The sequence below is a fragment of the Oryctolagus cuniculus genome, chromosome X (genome assembly GCF_051225735.1).
Source record: "Oryctolagus cuniculus isolate XC-2025 breed Fujian yellow rabbit chromosome X, ASM5122573v1, whole genome shotgun sequence".
In the NCBI taxonomy this organism is placed as follows: Eukaryota; Metazoa; Chordata; class Mammalia; order Lagomorpha; family Leporidae; genus Oryctolagus; species Oryctolagus cuniculus.
The window spans coordinates 43787081-43798847 of record NC_142888.1 but is presented as its reverse complement, the minus strand read 5'-3'; positions in this window follow the sequence as shown (position 1 = coordinate 43798847).

The following is an 11767-nucleotide window of genomic DNA, read 5'->3' as shown; positions in this document are numbered from 1 at the left end:
CCCAGTGGAAAATCCTGGCTCCTGGCTTCGAATTGGCTCAGCTCTGACTGTTGCAGCCATCTGGGGAGTGAACCAGTGGATGGAAGACCTCTCTCTCTCTCTCTCCCTCTCTCTGTAACTCTGCCTCTTGCCTCTCAAATAAATAAATAAATAAAATCTTTTTTTTTAAAAAAAAGAAGAAAGTTGGCTTTTCTGAAAGAGGATATGTGAGAAAGAAAAATTGCTTTGTAGCATGGCAAGGGGGAGAAAGAAACTAACACTGTATTTTAGTTCCCCAGGCTAGATTAATTATACATATTTGCAATTTCTGTGCTTATAAATGAAATTAAAGGACACATATAATATAGTTATCTCTATTAGTGAAGAACAAATAACTCTCTTCATGCAGGAAAAATATTTTTTAAAGTTCAATTCCTACTGATAGAAACAATGGTAGAAAAAAAGCTTTTTAGCAAATTAGACATAAAAGGGAACTTAACTTTGTTAAGATTATGAATAAAAAGACAACAAATATTATACTTAATAGAAGAACTTTAAATAAAATTCCATTTAATATTGAGGGTCAATATCATGCCTGCTCTCACCCATTCTGTTTCATATAGTATGGAAATTTCTATATCAGAACTGGAACTTTAAAGAGGCATGAATAAAGAAATAGAAAATATAGAATTTTCATTATTGCAGATATGAAATACCAAAAACTGTGCCTGTGGAACACTCGAACCATATACAAACCATAGCATTCTGCTCTGGGCTCTGAATATTCATACCATTCACAGGGCAAAAATACTGTAATTCCAACTCCAATAGTTCTAACATCTTAATTAATTCCAGCATGAATTGAAAAGTCCAGGCCGGCGCCGCTGCTCACTAGGCTAATCCTCCGCCTTGTGGCGCCGGCACACTGGGTTCTAGTCCCGGTCGGAGCGCCGGATTCTTTCCCGGTTGCCCCTCTTCCAGGCCAGCTCTATGCTGTGGCCAGGGAGTGCAGTGGAGGATGGCCCAAGTCCTTGGGCCCTGCACCCCAGGATAAGTACCTGGCTCCTGCCATCGGATCAGCGTGGTGCGCAGGCCGGCTGCAGCGGCCATTGGAGGGTGAACCAACGGCAAAGGAAGACCTTTGTCTCTCTCTCTCTCTCTCTCACTGTCCACTCTGCCTGTAAAAAAAAAAAATGCTATGGGGGAGGGGCTGGCACAGTGACATAATGGATAGAGCTGTTGCTTGAAGTGCCAGCCATCTCCTATGGGTGCTGGTTTAAGACCTGGATGCTCCACTTCCAATCCAGCTCTCTGCTATGGCCTGGGAAAGTAGCAGAAGGTGCCCCAAGTCCTTGGGCCCCTGCACTTGCATGGGAGACCTGGAAGAAGCTCTTGACTCCTGGCTTCGGATCAGCACAGTTCCAGCCATTGCAGCCAACTGGGCAGTGAACCAGCGCATGGAAAATCTCTCACTCTCTTCCTCTCTGCCTATTCTTCTCTAACTTTCTTTTTTTTTTATTTGACAGGTAGAGTTATAAACAGTGAGAGAGAGAGAGAGAGAGAAAGGTCTTCCTTCCGTTGGTTCACTCCCCAAATGGCCGCCACGGCTGGCGTTGTGCCGATCCGAAGCCAGGAGCCAGTTACTTCTTCCTGGTCTCCCATGCGGGTGCAGGAGCCCAAGCACTTGCGCCATCCTCCACTACCCTCCCGGGCCACAGCAGAGAGCTGGACTGGAAGAGGAGCAACCGGGACTAGAACCCGGCACCCATATGGGATGCTGGCACTGCAGGTGGAGGATTAACCAAGTGAGCCAAGTACTTAAGTTTCTACTCAAGTACTTTCTTATACTGCTTTCCTGGGCCATAGCAGAGAGCTGTTTCAGAAGAAGAGCAGCTGAGTCTCCAACTGGTGCCCATATAGGAAGCCAGTGCCACAGGCTGAGGCTTAGCTTGGTATGCTATAGCGCTGCCCCACTTTTATTTTTTATGGCTTAAGCTAGTACCCTGCCACACATTAGGGCTCCAAGCAGATGCAAAGACAGTATGGTCTGCAAGGCTCTCCCTTTGATAATATCACCTGTGATGTGGGCTGCCACAGTCTGTTCTCACTTTGCTCTCCAAAGGTGATGGATCCTCCGGCTCTCAGCTTTGGGGATTCCGTTTTGTGTTCACACTTACTGCTCTGTTTCCACACCTTCCATGCTGATCCATGGCATCCCCTTTCCTTTTCTAGAATTTTCACTGCAGATTGTTCTCCAACTCTCCACTGGGAATGCACTTTCTCCACTTTTTTCTTTTCTGCTATTTTCCCCTCGCCTAAAGCAGTACATCTTTCCCCTATTCAGCCATCTTGGAATTTCATATATAATATTTTTTTTAATTCCCTGGTGTTCTAGTAGTATCCACATTTTTTCACTTCTGATTTATTAACTCTTTTCTCTTTTTTTCTTAGTCTAGCTAAAGATTTGTCAATTTTGTAAATTGGGACAAATAATCAAATATACAACAATAGACAGATATTTCAGTACCCTAACTTGCAATAATGGATAAGATAATCAAATGGAAGGTCAATAAACGGAGGATTAGAATAACACTATAAATTGATTAGACCTAAAAGAAATATAAGGTACATTCCATCCGACAATAATGAAAACTACAATTCTCTCAAGCACACATTAACTATTCTTCAGGATAGTCATTCGTTAGGCCACAAAACAAGTCTTATTAAGTTTTGAAAGATTGAGGGGTGGGTGTTTTGTGCAACTGTCAACTCACAGTTTAGGATGCTTGCATCTCACATTGGAGTGCCTAATTTGAGTCTCAGCTACTCTGTTTCTGGTTTAGTTCCCTGATGATGTACACTGTGGGAAGCAGCAGGTGATGGCTCAAATGATTGGGTCCCTGACACCCATATGGGAGACCCAGATTAAAAGTATTTAAAGAGCAAAGATGAAGACAAAGCACACCAAAACTTATGGGGTAAAATGAGAGCAGTGCTCAGAGGGAAAATTACAGCTATAAATGTATACACTTTAAAAAAAAAGAAGTTTTCAAACTAACAATTTAATGCCACATTTTAGGGAAGTAGGTAAACAACAGTAAACTAAAACCAGATCCAGCAAAAGGAAGAAAATAAGAGTGATTAGAATGAAGGGGCCAGCGTTGTGGCATAGTGGGGTAAGCCTCTGCCTGTGGCGCCAGAATCCCATGTGGGTGTTCGTTTGTGTCCTGGCTGCTCCTCTTCTGATCCAGCTTTCTGCTATGGCCTGGGAGAGCTAAGGGGCTGTAAATACAGTGTTTTGTCAAACTTTGTTTTAAATCTTTGCCAAACAAATCATTAATAAGTATATGCTACTGTAATTTTAATGATCTGTGACTATTTTAAAATTTACTTTATATGAGAGATATTGAACATCTTTTCATTTGATTATTGTTTATAAACAATAGACCCTTGCCTATATTCTTGTTGAACTATGGTCTTTTTACTTTTTTTTTTTTTTTAGTTTATTTCAGGGGCTGGAGTGTGGAACAGCCAGTTAAGCTGCAGCCTGAAATGCTGGCATCACATATTTCAGTGTCAGTTCAAGTCCCAGCTGCTTTGCTCCTGATCCAGCTCCCCGATAATGTGCCTGGGAAAGCATTGGACGATGGCTTAAGTGCTTGGGCCCCTGCATCCACGTGGGAGACCTATAAGAAGCTCTTGGCCTAGTCCTGGCCATGGTAGACATTTGGGGAATGAACCACCGGATAAAAGATCTCTCTCTTGCTCACTCTTGCTCTCTTTCTGTCTCTCCCTGTAACTCTGCCTCTCTCAAATAAACAAATATTTTTTTAAAAAGTGAAAGTTTATTTCAAGCTGCTAACAACTTACCTTTGACTGCATAAAACAACTCTACATTTTTATCCCCCCACAAACATATTGAAATATGCTTTTGATGTCTGAGTTTGCATCATAGCATGTTTTGCTTGACAATTTATTTTAGCTGTAGATGTTATTAATAATTTTGTACTTTCATTCTCTTAATGATAAAATTACACACAACCATTACAGTCCTAGTTTATTGTTTTAGAAAGATCTAATTTATTAATTTGAAAAGCAGAGTGACAGAGAGGGAGAGACAGAGAGATAAAAAAGTCTTCTATCCCCTGGCTCACTCCCCAAATGGCCACAATAGCAAGGAGTATGTCATCCCAAAGCCAGAAGACAGGAATTCCATCCTAGTCTCCTCGATAGGAGACAGAGACTCAACTACATAGCCATCTTCTGCTGCTGTCCCAGGTACATTAACAGGGATCTAAATTAGAAGTGGAGCAGCTGGGACTCAATCGGGCACTTTGATATGGAATGCAGACATTGTGACACAATGCCAGCCCAAAGTCCTAGCATATTTTGAATATTTCTTTGTAATACTTGTACCATGCAGCCTCTATGGAAAACAGTTTGGCAGTTTTAGTGTTAAACATAAAGTTATTTGACCAAACAATTTCACTTCTAGGTATATAGCCAAGAGAAATGAAAACATATGTCCATGCAAAAACTTGTACACAAATGTTCACAAGCAGCATTATTCACGATAGCCAAAAAGTGGAAACAAACCAAATTACTTTCCATAGACAGCTGGATAAATAAAATATGATATATACATTTAATTGAATATTATTCAATAAAAATGAGCACATTATTGACACACAACAATATGTATGTAGCTCAGAGACATTGCGTTCAGTAGTAGAAGAGGTTTCATACCCCATGTTCCCTTTCTTGAAAATATAAAACTTTAGTGTTGAACACCACATCAACGGTTGCCAGGAGCTAGAGGTGGGGACTACACTTATAGAAGGGCAGCATGGAAGAGTTTTGAGGTGGAGGTAAGGGAACTGTTTTATATCTTAATTTGAGTGGTGTTTGAATAAATAAACATGTGTGCTAAAACTCACAGAACTCAGGGTGAGCATTTGGCATAGCCATTAAAAAATCATCTGGGACTCCCACATCCCATCCCAGAGGGCCTGGGTTTGAATCTTAGCTTCACTCTGAATTCCAGCTTTCTGCTAATGTGTACCCTGGGAAGGAGCAGGTGATGGCTCAAATGTTTGGGTCCTTGTCACTCACATGGGAACGCTGGATTGCGTCCCTGACTCCCAGTTCTGGCCCAGCCCTGGCTATTGTGGACATTTGGAGAGTAAATCAGTTGATGATAAATCTGTCTGTCTCGCTTCACCTTTCAAAAAATAAACTCAGAGAACTGTATGCCCTAAAGGTCATTTTACTGTTTGTTGGCTTTAAATTTTTTAAATGTTTGTTTCAAATTCATTCTCACCTGTTCCATCACTCTAATGTTCGTTTCAGGCTCTCATTGGCTTTTGGATAGATTATTGTGTCAACTTCCCAAGTGGTCTCCCAGCCTTCAACTTTGCCCCCACCTAATCTATCCTGCACTCTGCTGCTACAGTGAATGCTCTGAAACTTACACGTAACCATATCACTACGCCTTAAAACCTGTTCTATAGCTGCCAACTGTCTCCCAAGCAAAGGGCCAACCTTTACTTGGTTTACTGGAACCTTTCTGATGTGACTGTTGCCAAGCTCTCCAGCTTAGTATCTCTCTACTCTCCTATTCATCACCTCCCCTGAAGACTGACTTTAGAGGGTTTTAGGGACCTGTGTTCCCCCACATCCATATTACTTCATCATTGTGGACTGCCTCCCTATTCCTTCACTTGGTTAACTTTCATCCTTTAGCACTTGGTTCAGTCCATGCTTCCTCTAGAATGCATTCCCTGACCCTCTTCTATCTGGCTTGACTTCCCAGCATGTGTGTTTCCTTCTATGACTCCACCACATGACATTTAAAAAAAAGATTTTATTATTTATTGGAAAGACACAGTGACAGAGAGGGACACACACACACACACACACACACAGAGAGAGAGAGAGAGAGAGAGAGAGAGAGAGCAGAGAGAGATCTTCCATTCACTGATTTACTCCCCAAATGGCTGCAATGGCTGTGCGTAGACCAGGTCAAAATCAGGAGGCTGGAACTCCATTCGGGTCTCTCACATGGGTGGCAGGGATCCAAGCACTTGGGTCATCTTCCACTGCTTTCCCAGGGGCATTAACAGGGAGCTGAATTAGAAGTGGAATAGCCAGAACTTGAACTGGTGCCCACATGGGATGCTGGCAGTATCTTAACCCACTGCACCACAACACTGTCCCCAACAATTATTTTTTTGATTTATTTTCCTCCACTGATAAGAGCACTTCCTGTGTACAGGGGCAATACAGAGAGCCTTGTGCATGCAGACCTTTTCTGCTATTAGCTGTGGTATACTTTTGCCCCCTTGTACTTCCCAGTCCCTGTTTTTCAGCTACTTGTGCATGGTTTTGGTTTAGGGGATGCAATTTTCAGTCTCAAACTCCCAATGCCCAAAAAAGATGGTAAAGAAATGGATGTATTTGAAAATAGGTTGATTTGCATCCATCCTGAAGTGAAAAAGGCTTCTGAAGTCTTTTTCTGTGGCCAAGCAGCTAGAAGGAAGATGCTAAGGCTCTGACAGGTATGAGCAGAGTTTTCCACCTGTTCCTTAATGGGTTGTGGGCTTGCTATCCTGAGTTCTTTGGTGTTTGGTTGCTGTGGATTTCCAGTGTCAGTTTTCTCACAAGACCTGTTTATGTATCTGTATCAGTATATATTTTCATACACATGTGTTCCTGCTCTTTGGGAATAAGCAGGTGCCAGGTGGCAGTTAGGAAGCAATGTTCATAAGAAGTTCCTGTCTCAGTCAGGAAGATAGAATTGCCATAAGAAACCAAGGGCAGGAAACCAGCCTTATGTTGAAACTGATAGATAGCTGGTGAGTTCTCTCTCTCTCTCTCTCTCTCTCTCTCTCTCTCTCTCTCCCCCCCTCACTCTCTCCATCTCCCCCATGCACACTCATGTACACACACCTCTTGAAAAAGGCTGAGTGACTCGGACAATTACAGACTATGCTCCTATATTTAGAAGTCTTTCTGGGCTTCAATTTTCCCATCTGAGTAATGGAAGGGTTTGAACTGGGTAGTTTAGTTTCTTTTTTTTTTTTAAAGATTTATTTATTTATTTGAAATTCAGAGTTACACAGAGAGAGGAGAGGCAGAGAGAGAGAGAGAGATAGAGAGAGATCTTCCATCCAATGGTTCACTCCCCAATTGGCTGCAACAGCCAGAGCTGCGCCTATCCAGAGCCAGGAGCCAGGAGCTTCTTCCAGGTCTCCCACATGGGTGCAGGGCCCCAAGGACTTGGGCCATCTTCTACTGCTTTCCCAGGCCACAGCAGAGAGCTGGATCAGAAGTAGAGTAGCCAGGTCTTGAACTGGCGGCCATATGGGATGCAAGCACTTCAGATCAGGGCATTAACCCGCTGTGCCACAGCACCGGCCCCGAACTGGGTAGTTTCTAAGGCCTTTGTGTGCCTTGCAGACTACTGCTTCTTGGAGTAACTGAGTGAGGAGGTGGTTTGAGGTGAGACTGATCAGGGGTGGTTGTTGGGAGACCATTCAGGCTCAGTAGGTACAAGGAGGATCTGGGAGTTTGTATTTTTTTAAAGTTCCCAAAGTGATCTGATGCAGCCAGCTGGTGGGAAATTAATTTGGGTGGCACCTTTGGAGAAGATATTTCCTCCCTCTCTTCCTGCCTGTCTGCCTGCCTTCCTGCCTGCCTTTCTTCGTTCCTTCTTCGTTTTTTGAGTTCATTCCCTCCCTCCTCCTTGAGCACTCCCAGCTTTACCCAGTTCCCTACCTTTAACACAGTCAGATGCATAATTGGAATTCCTGGGGCTATAATCTAATGGAGAGTCCAGGAATTATGATCTGGGCTTCTCTCTTTTTTATTCAAATCATTTTAAAAAATATTTACTTACTCATTTATTTAAAGAGGCAGAGCGAGTGAGTGACAGAGATCTCCATTCATTGGTTCACTCCTCAAATGCTTGTAACAGCCTGGGATTAGGCCAATCCGAAGCCAGGAACCTGGAACTGCAATAGGGTCTCTTACATGGGTAGCAAGGACTCCAGTACTTGGGTCATAATCTACCGCCTTTCCAGGAACATTAACAGAAAGCTGGATGGGAAGTGGAATAACTAGTACTTGAACCAGCACTCTGATATGGGACGTGTGGATGCCAAGCTGTGGCTTAACCTGCACCACAATGCCCACCCAGAAACCACAATTTTAAAATGTTGTTTGAATCTTGCTCTTGTTAATCCATTCAACAACTATTTGTTGGACACCCACGGTGTTCTAAAATACAGCAGTCCCTCCCCTTCCAGAGCTTCCAAATCACATCTTTCCTAGTACCTTCAGTGCTCAGGTGGAAACACTATGGACTCCTGGGGGTGCCCCTGGTATTGACTGCATCCATGTTGGGACCTGGCACCTGACATAGTATCTGCCACATGGCAGTTCCTGAGTAAGCCTTTTGAATAAAGGGACCCTAAAAAGCCAAACTATCATACCCTGCAAACTAAGATTAATTTGGAATGAAGCTAACCTGATTCACAGGATCTAGGCAAAATATACATAATTTGATGTTTGTATGCACAACAGCATGAAGTAATTACTAGCATTGTGTGAACCTGCTATAATTAATAAAGCTCTTTGGCATATTAATAACGGATACAAAAATTCAAGCCTCCTGTAATGTTTTTTTTTCTTAAGTGGGTTACCATTTTTATTGTAATCCAGCCTTGAGGTTTTACTTGAAAATGTGAGGCCATTGCTGAGCAATGGTGTAGGGGATGGGTTTAACAGCATGACTAAGAGAACTACACTACTTGGTTCTGAGTCTGAGCCTTACCACTTGCTAGGTGTGTGATCTTTATCAAGTCAGTGTGTCTAAGCTTTGTCTGTAAAATGGGGGATAATGATGATGATGACAACACCCATGTCCCAGGATTATTGCCAGGGCTAAATGAGTTGTCATGAGGTACTCAACAAGAGAAGCTTCTGAGGTGCTCAACAAGAGAAGCTTTGTTGCCATTGTTATATATATGGCTGCTGTGGCAATGCCTACTTCCATTGCAGGACCACACAGAAGTTGTGATTGTCACTCCAGAAGGAAAGACCAGTAAGACCTTTCCTGGAAAATGCCCACTTCTGGAACCCCTCTGGGTTGGCTCATCAAAGCAACAGGATAAAAGAGTTGACAGTATGAAATTTACGTCATATACTTTCTAGGTGCCAGCTACTGTGCTATCTTTTTTCTTGAGTGTTTATTAATATTGTCACTCTCCTGTACTTAGGTGCAAGGATTGGCAAGTATAGCTTGGCCAGGGAGATCCATGGCACAGTTCACTGTGCTTGCTGTACTTATCTTACGGGAATAATTTATGAACCTGAGCAGGAGACAATTAGATAGGCCTCCAGCCTTCCTGAAGAATGTGGCAATGACTGCCTAATCCCCCTTGGTCAAGGGGGAGTGTTAGTCTTGGATTGGTGCTGGACCAGATGTCTTAAGATGACTGAACAGCAGTGTCTCATTGGTTTCTAATGAGAAAGCTAAGGTAAACCATTCTGAGCTTTATTACCAAGTCATAACAGGCCAAAAGAGAAGGGAGAGGCAAGCAAGTTGGGACCTGAAAAGTGCAGGAGGAGAAAGTTCCTTTCAGAGCAGGTGATTGGAAAGAAAAAGTCCTGAAGGCCTGAGCAGGAGCATGCTTTGATTTATCCTGTCTGGGGTTTTCTGTGTGCCTCTGGGGCTCAAGATTAGGAGCTTGGGAGTACAATGGGAAAACAAAAATCTCTGGAAGAGATCACTGTCAATTATTGATATCTGAGTAGGTATTTTTTTTTATCAAATTGCTAGGAAAGAGAGCCCTATAGGGATGGGACACAGGGCAGGCCAGATCTGAAGAACACTGAGAGCAGAAAGAACACTGGTAACACAGGGAGGTTTCTTAAGGATGCAGGCTTAAGTGAAGTGCCACAGTGGTCATGCATCTTTGAAATCCTGATGTGAGGCAGCTATGATAAGTGAGAATGCCAGAAAAAATGGATTTTAGTAGGCATAGCAGATCAATAACAACAGTAGATAAGATTTTCTATTTCACTATGTTTTTTAAATTCACAACCATGGATGTGGGTGCTGTGACAGAGTGGGTTTAAGCCATGGCTTAGATAGTCACAGTTGTTCCACTTCTGATCCAGCTCTCTGCTAATGCCTTCTAGGAGGAAGCTGATGATGGCCCAATACTTGGGCCCCAGCCACCCACATGGAAGACCTGGATGGAATTTCTGGCTCCTAGCTTTGCCCTGGCTCAATCCCAGCTATTGTGGGCACTTGGAACATGAACTAACACATGGATGATCTTTCTCCCTCTCTGTCGCTCTGCCTTTCAAGTAGGTAAAAATAAATAAACATTAAAAACACCCACAACCACGTTATGAAGCAGGTATTACTGACCTTTGCATTTTGCAGAGAAGTATGGTTTAGGGAGGCAAAGCACATTGACCAAGGACACACAGTAAGCAGCAGAGTTCAGTTTCAAACTCAAGACTGCTTCATCACTACCATTATGCTATGTGTCACCTTCACCTAAATTCCTACTCTTCTCTCAGTGCACCTGTCAGATTCCACTTTCTCTCTGAAGAAATCTAGCCAGCTCCCCTCTGGGATCCTTTCTTCCTGTTTATTCTGTCAACTCTTAAAACATGTCTGGGCTAGACTGTATCATTTAGTGCTAACTAGTTGTTGTCTTGCTTTGCTTGCTTGCTTGGGTGTGTGTCTGTGTGTCTGTGTGTGTCTGTGTGTTGGTGGGGGGAGAGGTTGTGGAAACTTTTAGGACAAGGGTTGTGTTTTTTCTTCCTGTGCACAATATGACCCAATCCAGGTTGGGCATTAAGTGGCAACACACAAATAGAACCCTACTATTTTAGGGTGGTCAGGGAAGGCCTCTCTGAGTCAGCAACATGTGCACAAGAATATAAATGAAGAGCGGAAACAAGCCATGTGCATGGCCTTATGCAGTGTTGCAAGCAATACATAACCCTAATAATAACCACATGGACTGGAAGGTCACTTTTCATTAGATGTTGTGTGCAAGCTCAGGGCTTCCAAACCCTGCATTTGGTGGAAGTTCCTCTGAGTTCCCTTAGGATCCCCATGCTCTTTCTTTCTGGGAAGCTGTGTTCTGAGTTGCTTTGCATCTTTATGCTCTGATACAAGGGTGTATGTGAATGGCAGTATCCTGTGGCTGGCTACACCTACCTATGCTTCTTCCTTATCTCAACCCACTCAGGCCCTTGCAATCTTTCTGTCTACTTTTTCCTCTGCCTCTACCTTATCCTCAAGATCTATCTGATTCCTAGAGTTCCTGTATTCAGGAAAATGTCTGGATTTGTCCCTACCTTGCCAGAAATGCCATTTCATTCTTTTCTCACTGCTGTTAGGGGAAAGGCCAAACTCTTCAGCAGAAGTGAGGCCTTTTCGTGTCTGACCTGTCACTCTGGCCTGGACCCTGCCTCACCAGCCATACTACTGCGCTACAGTTTTCCAAACATGCCACAAAACTTAGGGTTTGGCACAGTTTTGTAGGCTCTGTGCTCCCATAACACTCCTTGTCCCTTGCTCATTAAGACCCAGATCTAGTGTTGTCTTCTGTGTTAGGCGTTTCCCAACTCCAGCCACAGCATTTCTGGCTCTTTACTTTTAAAAACTTGTATCAGAACACTTTTCTCACTGAGTTACAATTTATTAGTTTCCATATATGCTTTCCTCTACACAAAGTTCTGAAAGTCTGGGGAACAGATCTTA